Here is a 15007-nt window from a genome sequence, read left to right on the forward strand (position 1 = left end):
AAATGTACAATCTGGAGGCACGGTTGCAGTAGACACAAACAAGCTTAGAGAGTCCCTAGATTTGCCCATTTCCATCCCCAATTTGGGAGAGAAAGAAATTGACGACTCTCTTTCCACGATCACGGAGAATATTACTGGGCTAGCTTCTGTAGTTAGTTTTTTTGATGAAAATGATCCTTCTCCCAATCAAATTAAGCGTGTGCAAGCTAGACTGTTTCATCTTTCAAATAGAGTTAACGATCTGTTGTCTCTAAAGTTGAATGACGTTCAGAAGAAGGAAGCTAGTACGCTGCTTGAAAATATATCTGAATTATCTAGCAAGGTCACTCAATTGTTAACTGGGGAAGTTCCTCCCAAAAGCGACCTACCCACCACAGTGAATGCAGGTAGTGAGGAAGCGCCTCCCAAGGGAGAAGTCAATAGGATAACCGTTGCTGCTCAAACTATCCCTGCCCCATTGGACAACGAATCTGAACGCCGTGCATCGTTGAGTAACATCCGTTCGGAATTAACTTCCTTGCCATTGAAACCTTTGCCTACTATGTCACCCGGGTTCAGTAGCTTGCCTCATCCATTGGCAATGTTGCTCAGAGGTATCTCTAAATTTTGCGTTAACACCACCAGTGACGTAATTTCATTTTTAAGATTTCTAGTTGAATTTCAGGATCATGCCCTTGTGTTTTCTCTTTCTCCATGTCAAATTTTGCAAATTATCTATCCTTATGCAATTGGTATTCTCTCTGACAAAATAGTAAGAGCCATTGCCGAGCAATCATCTATTGAGGATTTCCATGCCCACTTGCTAGCTAACTTCATCCCTGCTAGGGCCAGGTCCTCCCTTATTCAGAAGTACTATTATCGGGTACAGCGCTTGGATGAAAACTTGGCAGACTTCATCCAAGATATTAAGTTTTATACTAGGGTGTTTGCTCTTCATTTCCCTGAGGATCAGATTGTACAAGCTATTGTGGAAGGGATTTCACCACCCTACAGGTCATATTTGTGTTTCGCGGCGTGCCCGCAAACTTTCTCGGAACTTGAAGCATTGGCCGTCTCAGCGGAAGGAGTTAGATACGCCGATTCTTTGCGTGTAGCGAAAGAACCCCCGTCTTCCTTTAGTAATACTCGGCCTCCACCTCGCCGATCAGTCACCCCTCGTAAATGTTATGCTTGTGGGTCGCCTGACCACCTGCGCAATAAGTGTCCACTGATCAAGTCGAGTGGGACAAGGAATGGGGCTGGTTCATCACAAGGCTGTTTTAAATGTGGGGCTTTCTCACATATCGCCAAGAATTGCCCAAACTCAAATAGCACCCCCTCCTGCTCAACTTCTGGTGGAAATTCCACCTATGCCAATAATAAAAAGTGACTAGTGGCTTCGGCTGAGTCGACTAATCCATCTTCCCGGGACTCAGCCCCTGGTAAACAGGTTGTAAATTCAGGGAACGAGCAGTCTTCAAATTCATCTTTTGAATGCCCTAAAGAATGTCTTAGGATTGCGGCGGATACCCCCGCACCTATTCCTTTTCTTAAGATTGAGTTAAATAACGAGCCTATAACCGCTCTATTAGATTCAGGTAGTGTTTGTTCAATTATTTCGGACCAATGGTATTCAAAATTTAAGTCTGTTTGTAAACTACCTGACTATGTCTCCTCTCCTGTTCAATATGTTTCGGCTAATTCATCCCCATTAGAAATTCTAGGTTCCTTATATATCAAAATTCGTATTTTTAAATTTACATGGAAAACCAAACTGTTTGTGGCTAAGCACTTGTCTTGCCCCATCATACTGGGAGCGGACTTCATTTCTCACACTGGTCTTGTGCTCGATCTTCAGAGTAAGTCGTGCACATTCAAATTTGCGTCCAAATGTAAAATTCCCTTGTTAAAGTGTAATTCTGTGTCATGTTCATCTATTTCGCCTACCCAGGATGAGATGTTGTTAGACCTTAGACATCTACCTGAGGAGCAGGCTGATAGTATTCGTAAATTATGTCAGTCATTTCCAGAGGTGTTTTCTGATACTCTTGGTGTTACTGACCTTATTGAATACAAAATTGAGGTCACGGATTCGATTCCTGTCCGTTTTCCACCATATAGGCTATCTCCACCTAAAATGAAGGCATTGAAAGAAATCATCGATCAAATGTTGAAGGATGGTATTATTAGGCCCTCTAAGTCGGCGTATTCTTCGCCTATTCTTCTAGTTCCGAAACCCCAAGGAGGCTTCAGGCCTGTTATTGATTATAAGGCTCTCAATCGGAAGGTGGTGTTGCAATCTGTGCCCCTTCCTGACCTTCATTCTTGCTTTTCATGGTTTCGTAAGGCCAAGTTCTTTACTATCTTGGACTTGAATCAGGCCTATAATCAAATTCCCCTTGCCGAAGAGTCTAAACATCTTACAGCGTTTGCCACGGACTGGAACTTATACGAATACAACCGCGTGCCTTTCGGGCTCCCCACGGGAGCAGCTGTACTCACTAGGCTACTAGATAGGGTCTTCTCCGACATCAAATTTGAGTACTTATATCACTACTTGGATGATGTCGTCGTATTTTCAGAGACTTTTGAAGAACATCTAGATCATCTGCGAGAAGTTCTCAATCGCCTTCGTAAGGCTGGGTTAACCGTTAAGATGTCCAAGGTCGCCTTTGCTAAGCCCTCTATGTCATTCCTAGGGTATATTGTGTCACCTGATGGTGTATAGCAGTCGATCATTCTAGAACACAGGCCATCCGTGATTTTAAACCGCCCAAGGACATTAAAGGTATCGCCAGGTTCATTGGTATGGTGAATTTCTTCAGGAAGTTTATTCCTAACTTCGCTAATAGAGCGGCGCCCTTAAACCTTCTTCGTAGGAAAGGCATCAAATTCGAGTGGGGACCTTCTCAACAAGCCGCTTTTGAAGATCTTAAATTAGCTCTCTGTAATGCCCCTGTACTTGCTATGCCTGATTTCTCGAAGAAATTCATCGTCCAAACCGACGCGTCGTCGTCAGCAGTAGCTGCAGTCCTTCTTCAAGAGACTGAACTAGGGAGGCGACCCATCGCCTATGCATCTAGGACTCTATCGGCTCAAGAAGCCAAGTATTCCATCTATGAGCTCGAAGGTTTGGCAGTCTTATTCGCCTTAGAAAAGTTCCGTTTCTATCTGGAACACGTCAAATTCGACCTGGAGACAGATAATCAAGCTTTAAGCTGGGTCTTAGGTAGGCCGCGTCGTTCTGGTCGTATAGCCCGTTGGGCCATCCGTATTTCTGCCTTCCAATTCGATGTCAGGCATATCAGAGGTACCGAAAATGTTGTTGCTGATGGACTCAGCCGTATGTTTTCTAACGACGTCGAGACCCAGGAACCGGTCGACAGTTCATCACCTCCCGAGTCCATACTATCTGGTGTTAATGCCATCTTAACAGATGCTCCCATGCTTTTTAGGGATATTGAGAAATACCAACGTGAAGATCCGACGCTGGCTCCGATAATGGAAACCCTTTCTTCTGGGGAACATGTCGTCCCTTATGTTCTGAGGAATGGTGTTTTATGTTGCCCTTCGAGGCATGACAAGATGATGAAGGTTGTCGTTCCAGCTGTTCTTGTGCCTATGATCTTCAAATACTATCATGAGATCCCATTGGGGGGGCATCTGGGAATATTTAAAACTCGTGAAAAGATTCGTGAAATGTTCATCTGGAAGGGTATGGACGGTGAAATCCGTGAACTTGTAAAAGCGTGTAAATCTTGTTTGCTTAGTAAACCCACCATGTCCACCAAGGTAGGCCTTCTGTCTTCGCATCAAGCGTCGCGCCCCATGGAACGCCTGTATATCGATTATGTAGGACCCTTCCCCCAGTCGAAGGGAAATGCCAACAAATTCATCTTTGTATGTGTAGATGGTTTTACAAGATTTTCCTGGTTATTTCCGACTAAGCTGGCTACCGCTCAGTCCACCATTACTTGCCTAAATTCTATTTTTGCTTCTTTTGGTCCGTGCCAATATGTTGTGTCTGATAATGCTAAGGCGTTCACATCAAACCTTTTTCGTAAATTCTGTTTTGACTTGTCTATTTCTCATGTAACTACTTCTGCTTATTACCCTCAACCATTGCTGGCTGAACGGGTTAACCGTAATCTCAGGTCCGCGCTTATTGCCTATCATCATGAAGATCATTCCAGGTGGGACACGTCCTTGCATTGGTTAGCTTTTGCTTTGAATTCGGCGGTTCATGAATCACATAAATTTACTCCAGCCTCGTTGATGTTCAAGTTTGTTCCCAACACGCCGCTCTCTAACCTCTGGTCTCTGAGTGACATTCTACCCGAGACAATAGATCCGGACAACATTAAAGATCTTTGGAAGAAGGCTAAAGCCAATCTTAAAGTGTCTCATGAAAAGGTTAGGGAAAGGTATGATCGTGGACGGAGACCCACCCCTTTGAAGGTAGGTGACCAAGTTATGGTCAAGATCTTTGTTCCCGCGGGCAAGCTTGCCCCCAGATTTCATGGGCCTTGTATCATTCTCGATTTTCTTACGCCGGTTACATTGTTAGTAAGCAATCCAGCCACCGAGAGGAGATTTAGGGTTCACCTGTCCCAGGTGAAACCGGTGTAAATTTTGTGTCAACTTGCTTCATATAATTTGATAGGAATATGAAGGTTATATTTTTTTTGAGTTTCCACTCTTAAGGCATTCTGCTCCTTCTATTTTGTTTTATATGTAAGCATTTTTTGTAAAACCTTCCCCGATCCGTTAAACTGCCATTCTGTCCTTACCATGGCCATTACCACGCTCCCGTCTCCTGCTATACACACTGTGGCTTGCTTAGATTAAATGCCATGGATATTTGCATGCCGCTGGCCCCTCTACCTCTCCAACAAGCCTGTGCCCTCAAAAAAATGATGATGGTCCAACAAAATTCTGCCGCCTAGTTTTAATGTTTCAGTGCCCCCGCAGCCGCGCGGCGCCGTGCCGCGACTGGGTTTGAGAAAGGGCCCCCTCGGCCACAGCGAGGACGACATGTGCACGGCGAGCCGGAGCTCTCCTCCCGGCCAAGGCTGATGTGCGGCGCACGACCTGCTACTTGCCCGCAGCCTGTATATGTTCACCGCGGGCGCGGCGTGCTTCAACACCTCTGCTCCCCTCATAGTGCGGGCGAGTGGTATCTCAGGGTATTTGAGGGGTCCGAGCGGCCTCCTTTGGACGCAAGCTGCAACGGCCGGTCTGGCCATCCAACTTCATCAACATCAACTACATGAACAGTTACTATAAGCAATGACTACACTTGGGAATTCAACAACAATATTTGGTGGACATTGCAAAATTTTTCATCACTTTTAAGTATTAAAAGTTTATTTTCTGAATTCAACTTCTACAAACATAAAGACTGTACTTCACCTGCAACAACAAAATTTTGAAACTGAATCAAACCAAATTAAGAAAATCTTATAAATTTTTTTGGCAATTAATCTCCATATCTACATCAAAACTTGGACCTTGTTTTCAAACAATTTCATGTGTCACCCCGGGAGGAACTTTTGGGGGGGGGGGGAGGTCTGTACCGGGCGGTACACCTCCACACCGCTAATTTAAAATGTGCGCCTGTTGAAACTCCTCTGCTGGAGGAGGTCTGAACTTTATGGACAGTATTAATTTTCAAGTTTCTCAGAAGATGTCTCTACCTGGAAATTTTGGAGTTTTTGAACTGTGTCATTTTCGACGTATTTTTGTTTTGCTTGTAGTAAGAAGTGTGAACTTTCTCTTCTAGAGGACACTACTGAAGATCAACAATAGTGCACCCTAGTGCGAAGAAAAGTAACTGTTCTTTGGAGAAAATTTTATTTCAAAAGTTTGTTCTTTGTTAAATTTCTTTCTGTTATTGTTTAAGTTGGCTGTATACCCCTCTCTTTCCCCTTGTTTTGCATTTAACCAATCCTGAATTTCCGTTATTAATTTCTGACCAATCATAGGTATCTTCCCCCAACTTGAAAATGTTGCTGTATCCTACCCAATAAAAAGTTTGTGGAAGGGTGTTTTCATTCCCCTAACACCTAGAACCTTCCGCGAGAGTATATAAACTGCTGATTTTAGGGTCTCTGCGCCACTTCTGTTCCATCTTTCTGTGTGTAAAGTACATAGCAGGGGGCGGGAAGCGCCTCTTTCTTCGGCAGCGGTCAACAACAAGGTAATGGCCAATTAATAACTTCTTTCTTTGCTAGCTCAGCAGTTTAACTCTCGGGGCGGGTCCGAAGTTTTTCCATTATGTAACCTTCCGTAAAATGTAAAGAAACTGGTGTCTATCCTATCTTTTAAACTGCATATCGGGATAGAGAGTGCTTAACCCTCTCGAGCTCCCAATCATATTGTTTTGAGGTGAACTTATTTTCTCAACCTATTCTTCGTTAACGTAAAACAAATTGTTCTTTTCTAAAGTCACCTCTGTAGTATGGGATTAGCCCTTGCATTAGTGGCCTAGAGCCGGATTAGGTTTTAAAAACAAGTGTATTAGGAGTGCAGATCGCCTCCTCTCAAATTGTTATTTTAGAGGTCATGTAATTACCCCTTTTCATTTAATAGACCTCAGTAGGTTGGGTATTTTACCCCTGTGTCTATGTCCAGTGAGGACAACTTGAAGGTGGAGTTCGGTGTGGCCTTTGAGAGGCTTAAAGTTGAGAGCGAGTGGCTCTTTTTGTAAATTGAGTGTTGTATGCCTCGTGGAGGCTTTTCAGTGTAATTTGGAGCTAGGGCTCCTAGGCATGAATGGGGTTTTCTGCCCCTCTGTTGAAACTTGTGTTTGGGGTAAAACTGAGCTGATTGCCCAAGCATTGTGTTTTCAGGGCTCGAAGCCCAAATCCTGTAAATATTGTAACTACCCTTTGACTTGCTACTTTGTACCTGCCATGCTTGTTATTTCTTTGTTTTTGAAAAGAAAATATAACCTTGTTAAATTTTTAAATTAATTTTACTTTCGTAGTTTGAGACCCGTTCACACCCGCACCTTCTTTCACGCATAACTACCACAAAAACACGGTAACAATATTATTTGGATTAGGTATTTAACCATCCGAGACTCGTTTTGTTTTCTCTATATTGTACAATTGTTCGCAAACACTCTGCAATCACTTTTCCCCTGTACAGATTCTAGACAGTTGATTTTCTCCACTTTTCAGGGTCGTTTCCTTGTTTGATGCATTCGTTGAACCACGAACCTGCTACGCAGGCGTAGCAGGGGGAGAGGTGATACTCCCACGTTGCGCGTCCCAGGTGGCAGATACGGAGTGCTAACCGGCTTGCCGGCGGACTTGAGGGAAATAATATAATACCTCTTGCGGACCAAACACACAACCCCCTGTGAATGGGGGACGCAGACGAAGAATACACCCACAGCATCCCCTGCCTGTCGTAAGAGGCGACCACAAGGGGCGACCAAAGGATTATTGTTTTACAACCATGACACTACTTGTGAATAGTACCACCACTCGGGGAACACCATGGGTCACTTTTACGTAGTACCACTATGTTAGGTACCAAATAGGTTTGTGATAAGTGATAAGTAGCAATAGAGTGCGTTGCCGGTTTCTAGAGTACCTGTGATTAGTACCACTATATGAGGAACACCACGGGATTTGTGCGGGTCCCTGTGGTTAGTACACGTATGTGATGAACACCATAGGTTTGCGTTGCCTGTAAATGGCGTCGCAATGTGCGAAACACGATAGGTCTCTATTCCATGTGCGAATTTCATTACCTGTGACTAGTACCATACTATGTGGAATGCCGCGAGTCTACGCTACTTTCCATTAGTACCGCAAAATAACAAATACCATGGTTCTACTTTCCTAGGGATAAGTACCATTATGAGAGGCCGATGACTTGGATTTTGGACCTCTTTAGACTAAAAGCATCATCGATTCAGTATTATGCTATAGGCGCAGTCCATAGGTCAGTAATACTATTGTTTCACATCAGTTTCTGTGAATGCGAGACATTGCGGGTCGGATCCACTGATTGTTTTAAATTCAACTCCATCCATGCATTCTTCATTCTCACTTTTTGAATTCTGATCAGTGGAGGATTTTGAACTTTTAATTTGTCATTCCACTTCGTCTCATTTCGTACCATTAGGGGCCGATGACCTAGATGTTGGCCCCCTTTAAACAACAAACATCATCATCATCATCATCATATTTAACGATAGGACCGCTAATAACACAGATATATGAGAATTAAATTTCAGACCTTTCTCTAAACTACCATTTCACTCAGCATGAATAGAATTATTTATAGCCTCGATTGTAGTGCCTCATTCCCTGGTAGTTAGAGGTGAAAGAAGGTGCTGGGATGAATAGGTCTCAATATACGAAATTAAAGTTAATTTAAAATTTAACAAGGTTCAATTTTCTTTTCAAGATCAATAAATAACAATTATAACAGGTACTCAGTAGCCTAGCAACAATTCGAGAATGTACAATTACAGTGTTACAGGATTTGGGCTCCGAGAGCCAGACACATAATTCTTGAGCAATTAGCCCACCTTTAGCCAAATGCCAGGTTTGACAAAGGGGCAGAAACCCCAATCATGGTCAGGAGCTCTTGCTCCCTATTACTCAGTAAAGCCTGCTCGAGGCACACAGAAATCAAAATTTTAAGAAAGAGCAACCCGCTCTTAAAGTTCAAGCCTATCAAAGGGCACACCAAACTCCACTTTCAAGTTGACCTCCAAACACAAATAACACAGGGGTAAAAATACCCAACCTACTGAGGCCTATTCAGTGAAGAAACAGGACAATTACATGGCCTCCAAAATACCAATTTGCGAGGAGGCGAAACTGCACTCCTAATATACTTTACTAAAACCTACTTGGCACTAGGCCGCTAATGCAAGGGCTAATCCCATACTAAAGAGGTGACTTATATAAGAAAACGATTTACATTACGTTAGGAGGGAAGAAACGGTTGTGAAAATAAGTTCACCTCAAAGTAATATGAGTGGGAGCTCGAGAGGATTAAGCACTCTCTATCCCAATTTGTAGTTTAAAAAGATAGAATTGATACCAAGTGTCTTTACATTTTAAAGGAAAGTTACATGGTAAAACGCTTCGGACCTGCCCCGAGAGTTAAACTGCTGAGCTAGCAAGAAAAGAAGCTATTAAAAGGCCATTACCTGGTGGTTGAACTGCTGCCCGAAGAAAGATGCGCTTCCCGCCCCCTGATACATAATTTACACAATGATAGGTGTTACTGAAGTGGCCCGGAGACCCGAAAATCAGCAGTTTATATACCCTCGTGGAAAGTTCGAGGCGTTTCGTGAATGATAACACCCGCCCACAAGCATTTTATTGGATAATGGCAAAAACTACTACACTAGACGAAGAAGAAATACCTTATTGTAGGAAAATTAATTACAGAAATTCCTTATTGGTCAAATTCACAACTGGCGGAAAGAAAGGGTTAATATTGCCAACTTGAACAATGACTGAAAGAAATTTAACAAAGAACAAACTTATGAACCCAAAATTTCTCCAAAAACACAGTTCTTTCACTTCGCACTAGGGTGCATAATTGTAGTCCTTCAGTAGTGCCATCTAGAAGAGAATGTCCACACTTCTTACTACAGGCAAAACAAAAATACATCGAAAACGACACAGTTCAGAAAACTTCAAAATTTACAAGTAGGGACATCTTCTGAGAAACTTGAGAATTAACACTGTAGTTAAAGTTCAGGCTTCCTCCAGTAGAGGAGTTTCAACTGGCGCAATGTTTGAATTAGCGGAGCGGAGGTGTACCGCCCGGTACAATTTTCATTTAATTCTCTTCAGCCATTTTGCGTGATGCGCGTACGTACGTACATATAGACAGACAGCAAGATAGACAAACAGACAGATAGACAGACAGACATGACGGAAAATTCAATTAAAATTAAAAGTGCATCCCCCTGTTACTCTGGATACGACCGATAAAGAAATATCATTCTTTGAAAATCCTGGGCAAAACTCTTATTTTAGATAGATAGATGTGTTTTGTCTGTTCTACTGCCATTCATCTCCGATGGATGGGATTACTGCTGCGTCCCGAGTAAAACAACTTGCCTGGATATTGGTGGAGAGTAGTTGGGGGGTTAGATAACTTTGCACATACTATACGATCGTCGCGTCAGCGACGGGCACTGCAGCTAATATGAATATAAAGTTGAAATTTAAGGGGACAAATTGGGGAGATATTAATTTTTGGAAATAGGGGTTAGGGATTGGAATAATTTACAGAGGGAGATGTTGGATAAATATTTTCAACTTCCTTGAAATTACACTGGCAGAAAAAGATATCCGAACACCACGAAACAAGGAGTGTAGAATACGGAAATTTTGGCAATGTATTTGTCGAGGTAACATATTTAATTTATTAAAGGTACAAGAATACAGGTTAATATCCGCACGAGAAAAGCCATCGCAAATGTGCCGTGCTGCTCCAACAATAACCGGTGTAATCACCTAACTGTTGAACAAAGACATGCAAACGTGCATGTATTGTATCGTGCAGGTGTCATATGTCAGCCTGTGGGATGGACTTCCATACCTGTTGCACTTAGTCAGTCAATACAGAGACGGTTAATGCCGGTTGTGGACGACGCTGGAGTTGTCGTTCAATGATGTCCCATACGTGCTCGATTGGGGACAGATAGGTGGATCGAGCAAGCCAAGGCAACATGTCGGCACTCTGTAGAACACGTTGGGTTACAACAGCGGCATGGGGGCGTGCATTATCCTGTTGGAAAACACCCCCAAAAATGCTGTTCATGAATGGCAGCTCCAGACGGATGCACACATCTGCATTCAGGGTGCGTAGGATAACCACGAGAGTGCTCCTGCTGTTACAGGAAATTGTTCCCCATACCAGAACTCCCGATGTAGGTCCAGTGTGTCGACGCCGCAGACAAGTGGAATGCATGCACTCACCTGGCCTCCTTCTAACCAACACATGGCCATCAATGGCACCAAGGCAGAAACCGCCTTTCATCGGAAAACACAACGGACCTCCTCTCCATCCTCTAATGAGCACGCGCTTGACTCCAGTGAAGTCGCAGACGGCGTTGGTTTGGGATAAGTGGAATGCACGCCGCAGGGCGTCTGGCTCGGAGCTGTCCTTCAAGTAACCGATTTCGAGAAGTTCGTTGCGTCACTGTGGTGCCAACTGCCACTCGAATTATTGCTGCAGACGCAGTCCGCTGCGCCACAGCCATACGTCGAATACGGCGGTCCTCCCTCTCGGTGGTGCTACGGGGACGTCCCGATCCCGGTCTTCTTGCGAGCGTACCACTTCGTGACCACTGCATTCGTTTTGCAATAGCACGGAAGGAAAATCCACCTTCACGTAGCCATATTATACGGCCTCGTTCAACCGCAGTTGATACTGGCCTCTTTGTCGTCGTAAAGGCATTCTTCACTCACTCACAGTCACTCCGTCCAGTCTCACAGGTAAATGACACTCTCGCACAGTGCAGCAAACCTAATATGCAACGTCATGGGGCCGCTACTCGTGCCACGCTAATGCGATTTGCGGGATATTTGGATCTACGTCACCTACCAACGTTCGTTAATCTAGCACAACCCCGTCTTGGTGTTTGGATATTTTTTCCGCCAGTGTATTTAAGAAACGACTAGTCGACTGCCATAAATGCAGACAACTGGTGATTGATTGATTGATTATTGATTGATTGGATTGATTGATTGATTGATTGATTGATTGATTGATTGATTGATTGATTGATTGATTGATTGATTGATTGATTGATTGATTGATTGATTGATTGATTGATTGATTGATTGATTGATTGATTGATTGATTGATTGATATTTTTTAAATGCTATTTGTTCGGGGCGTCGATTTATGAAGATCTTTTGCCCCTACTTGCACCATATGTGAGGAACCTGCGTGTATTATGTAAATGGCGGAAGTGTAAAGTGTTGAATGTGAGGAAAAGAACGTTAAGTCCAGGGATAGTAATCATTTACAATTAAAAACCCCTGACCTTGCCGGTAATCGAACCTGGGGCCGCCGGGTGACAGGCAGACACATTGTCCCCTACACCTCGGGGCCGGACACACACTGCACTACTTTTCGGATACTTATGTGTTAGCTAGATATATAGTATTTGGCTCACATATGGTTACTGGAAGGGCCAATGTTTGTGCCGAATTTGATGATTCTGTCTTTCCTATAAGTGAGTCAAACTGAGATTAATACGTGTAAAAACTGCAAAATCTACGTACAATCGAGAAATTCAGCCAAATCTAACACATAAGGAATAGAGATACTACAGAAAGTCATAGGACCAATGTTGCAGATCGCTTCATATTGAACTGAGATTGCGCCATCCGTTTCGTGATACGACTTCCCGTTTAGCCGGAAAAAAATACATCGAATCGAAGGTCTGCACCGTCATTAAAATTGCCTCCACATTTCGATACCTTCTGGGTGGTAAAACGTGAAAATTTAAACATCTTGGAATATTTCGGTCATTTACAGGCAGAAACCTATAATTTTTCCAAATTTCAGTTTTCTAGCTCGCCTAGCAGATTGTGCCGTCATTTTCATTTCTGGAAAGGGATAAAAATGAGGACTTCCAGGAAAAAAGCCAAAATATATGCAGATGGTCATTATTACACCTGAAACGAATAACTGAACGAAAATTTCGCCAAAATTGTCAGTGTACAGGCACACAGTCGTTACGATATTATTTATATGGATAAGTATCATAATAAAAATACTTCATCCGCTATTTCATTTCGTTTCAAGCCCACTTAAGTGGATTTTCTGAAAACAAAAAACACGTCCTTATTAAAGGAGATTCCAAATACTATTCTTATATCTGAAATACTTCAGCTTTTGAGATGTAAGTGCCTGCATAAAAGGTATATAATCCCCTTTTCACCATTTGTAACCCCTTAAGGGAATTTTCCGAAAACAAAAAATACGTGTTTATTTATTTTTAAAGCAGATTCCAGACACCAATTGTTATGTCTGTAAACTGTTAAGTGTTTGAGATAGGTATAGATTTAAACAGGTCATATCCCTTTTCACCCCCTTAGCAACGGTATATACAAAAATCCTGCCTTAGTGAGCACCTATACCGTAATATAAATGTATCCTCAAAATATCATTTCCTTATATTGCGTAGTTTTGGCTGGACGCTGATTAGAGTCAGTCGGAGTTAGCCTTTTATATAGAGACACTTATTTCTTTCTTAATGCGTATCTGCGAGAATTCACATATGGAAAAAGTACTAAAAATGTTATATTAAAAGTTTATGTCCATGAAGAAATAACAAGTTATTCAATTTTAAAAATACAATATTTTAAATGGCAAGGTCATGAAGAAGTTAAATTGCTGTTATTTAACTGCACATTTCGCAAACAATAGAAATGTTTATTATGCCCCATGGGGTAAGCAAATCTGTGTTAGTGCAGGAAGTCGAATGGCAAATTAATAAAGGTAATAATCAGTGTTGAAATAGACTGTCCTTGACAAAGGAGTAAAATTTTCTAGCACATGTATGTCACAAAACACAGTGCCAAGCATTACTAGATAATTTATATTCTCAGAAATATTCAAATGCATGTTTACGGTTTAGCGTACAGTGTGCGTACTTGGTAGAGATATTCAAATTCCCAAAAACTATGTACCTCTGAGCTCTTGAGGTGAAAAGGACTAAAAGAGAGAAAAGTTTAACAGTTATAAATGTAGGTGTAATTATAGTTTTATTAATAATGATATTCAAAATATATAACGAAATATAAAACTGCACCGCTGTTTATATGAATGAATTTCTTAATTTATATAAAGTAATTTCTATCATCCAGTTGCACTGTTTTTTATGATAACGCTAGTGGTACCGTGTAATCCCAATATATTTTAAGAAAAATATTCAACAACACATGCATATTTACAATGAATTATACCGTGTTATGTATTATGTTGCCTTACCGCTGTGAGCTTGCATCCGGGAGATAGTAGGTTCGAATCCCACTATCGGCAGCCCTGAAGATGGTTTTCCGCGGTTTCCGATTTTCACACCAGGCATATGCTGGGGCTGTACCTTAATTAAGGCCACGGCCGCTTCCTTCCAACTTCTAGGCATTTCCTATCCCATCGTCGCCATAAGACCTATCTGTGTCGGTGCGACGTAAAGCCCCTAGCAAAAAAAAAAATGTTGCCTTACGGTACCTCCCTAACAACACAAAAAAGTTTCCCTGAACATGAAGACTACGATCCCCTGTGGGTGGGGGACGCAGACGAAGAATACACCCACGGTATCCCCTACCTGTCGTAAGAGGCGACTAAAAGGGGAGACAAATGATGATTGAAATTTAATCAAGAGACTAATAGTGATTATTACCATCACGCAAGGAACACTACTTGAAAGTAGTAACACTATGTTAGATACACAACAGGTTTGTTTAGTAGCAACAGTGGGTGGTTCACTATGGGTTTACGGTACCTGTGATTAGTACCACTATATGCAGAACCCCACGGGCTTACGTTGGCTGTGATTAGTACTAGTATGTGAGAAACACCACGGGTCGGGGCGTTGCCTGTGATTAGTACTACTATGTGAGCAACACCGTGGGTCTGCGTTGCCTTTGATAAGTGCCCACTAGGTGAGGAACACCACGGGAATACCGGGACCCGTGGTTAGTACGCCTATGTGAGGAACACCATGGGTTTGTGTTGCTTATGAGTGGCGTCATTATGTGAGATACACCATAGGTTTGCGTTATCTGTGCGACGTACATTATTTGTGAGTAGTACCATAATGTCTGGAACACCGTGATTAGTACCGCTACATGAGAAATACCATTATTCTACTTTACTAGCGATAAGTTACCATTATGAGGGGACGCTGACCTGTATTTTGGACGCCTTTAGACAACAAGCATCATTGATTCAGGATTGTGCTTTGGAAGAAGCCCCTTGGTCAATATATACTATTGTTTTAAGGTAGTTTCTGGGAATGTGG

This window comes from Anabrus simplex, chromosome 4, assembly GCF_040414725.1.
Source record: "Anabrus simplex isolate iqAnaSimp1 chromosome 4, ASM4041472v1, whole genome shotgun sequence".
Taxonomy (NCBI): Eukaryota; Metazoa; Arthropoda; class Insecta; order Orthoptera; family Tettigoniidae; genus Anabrus; species Anabrus simplex.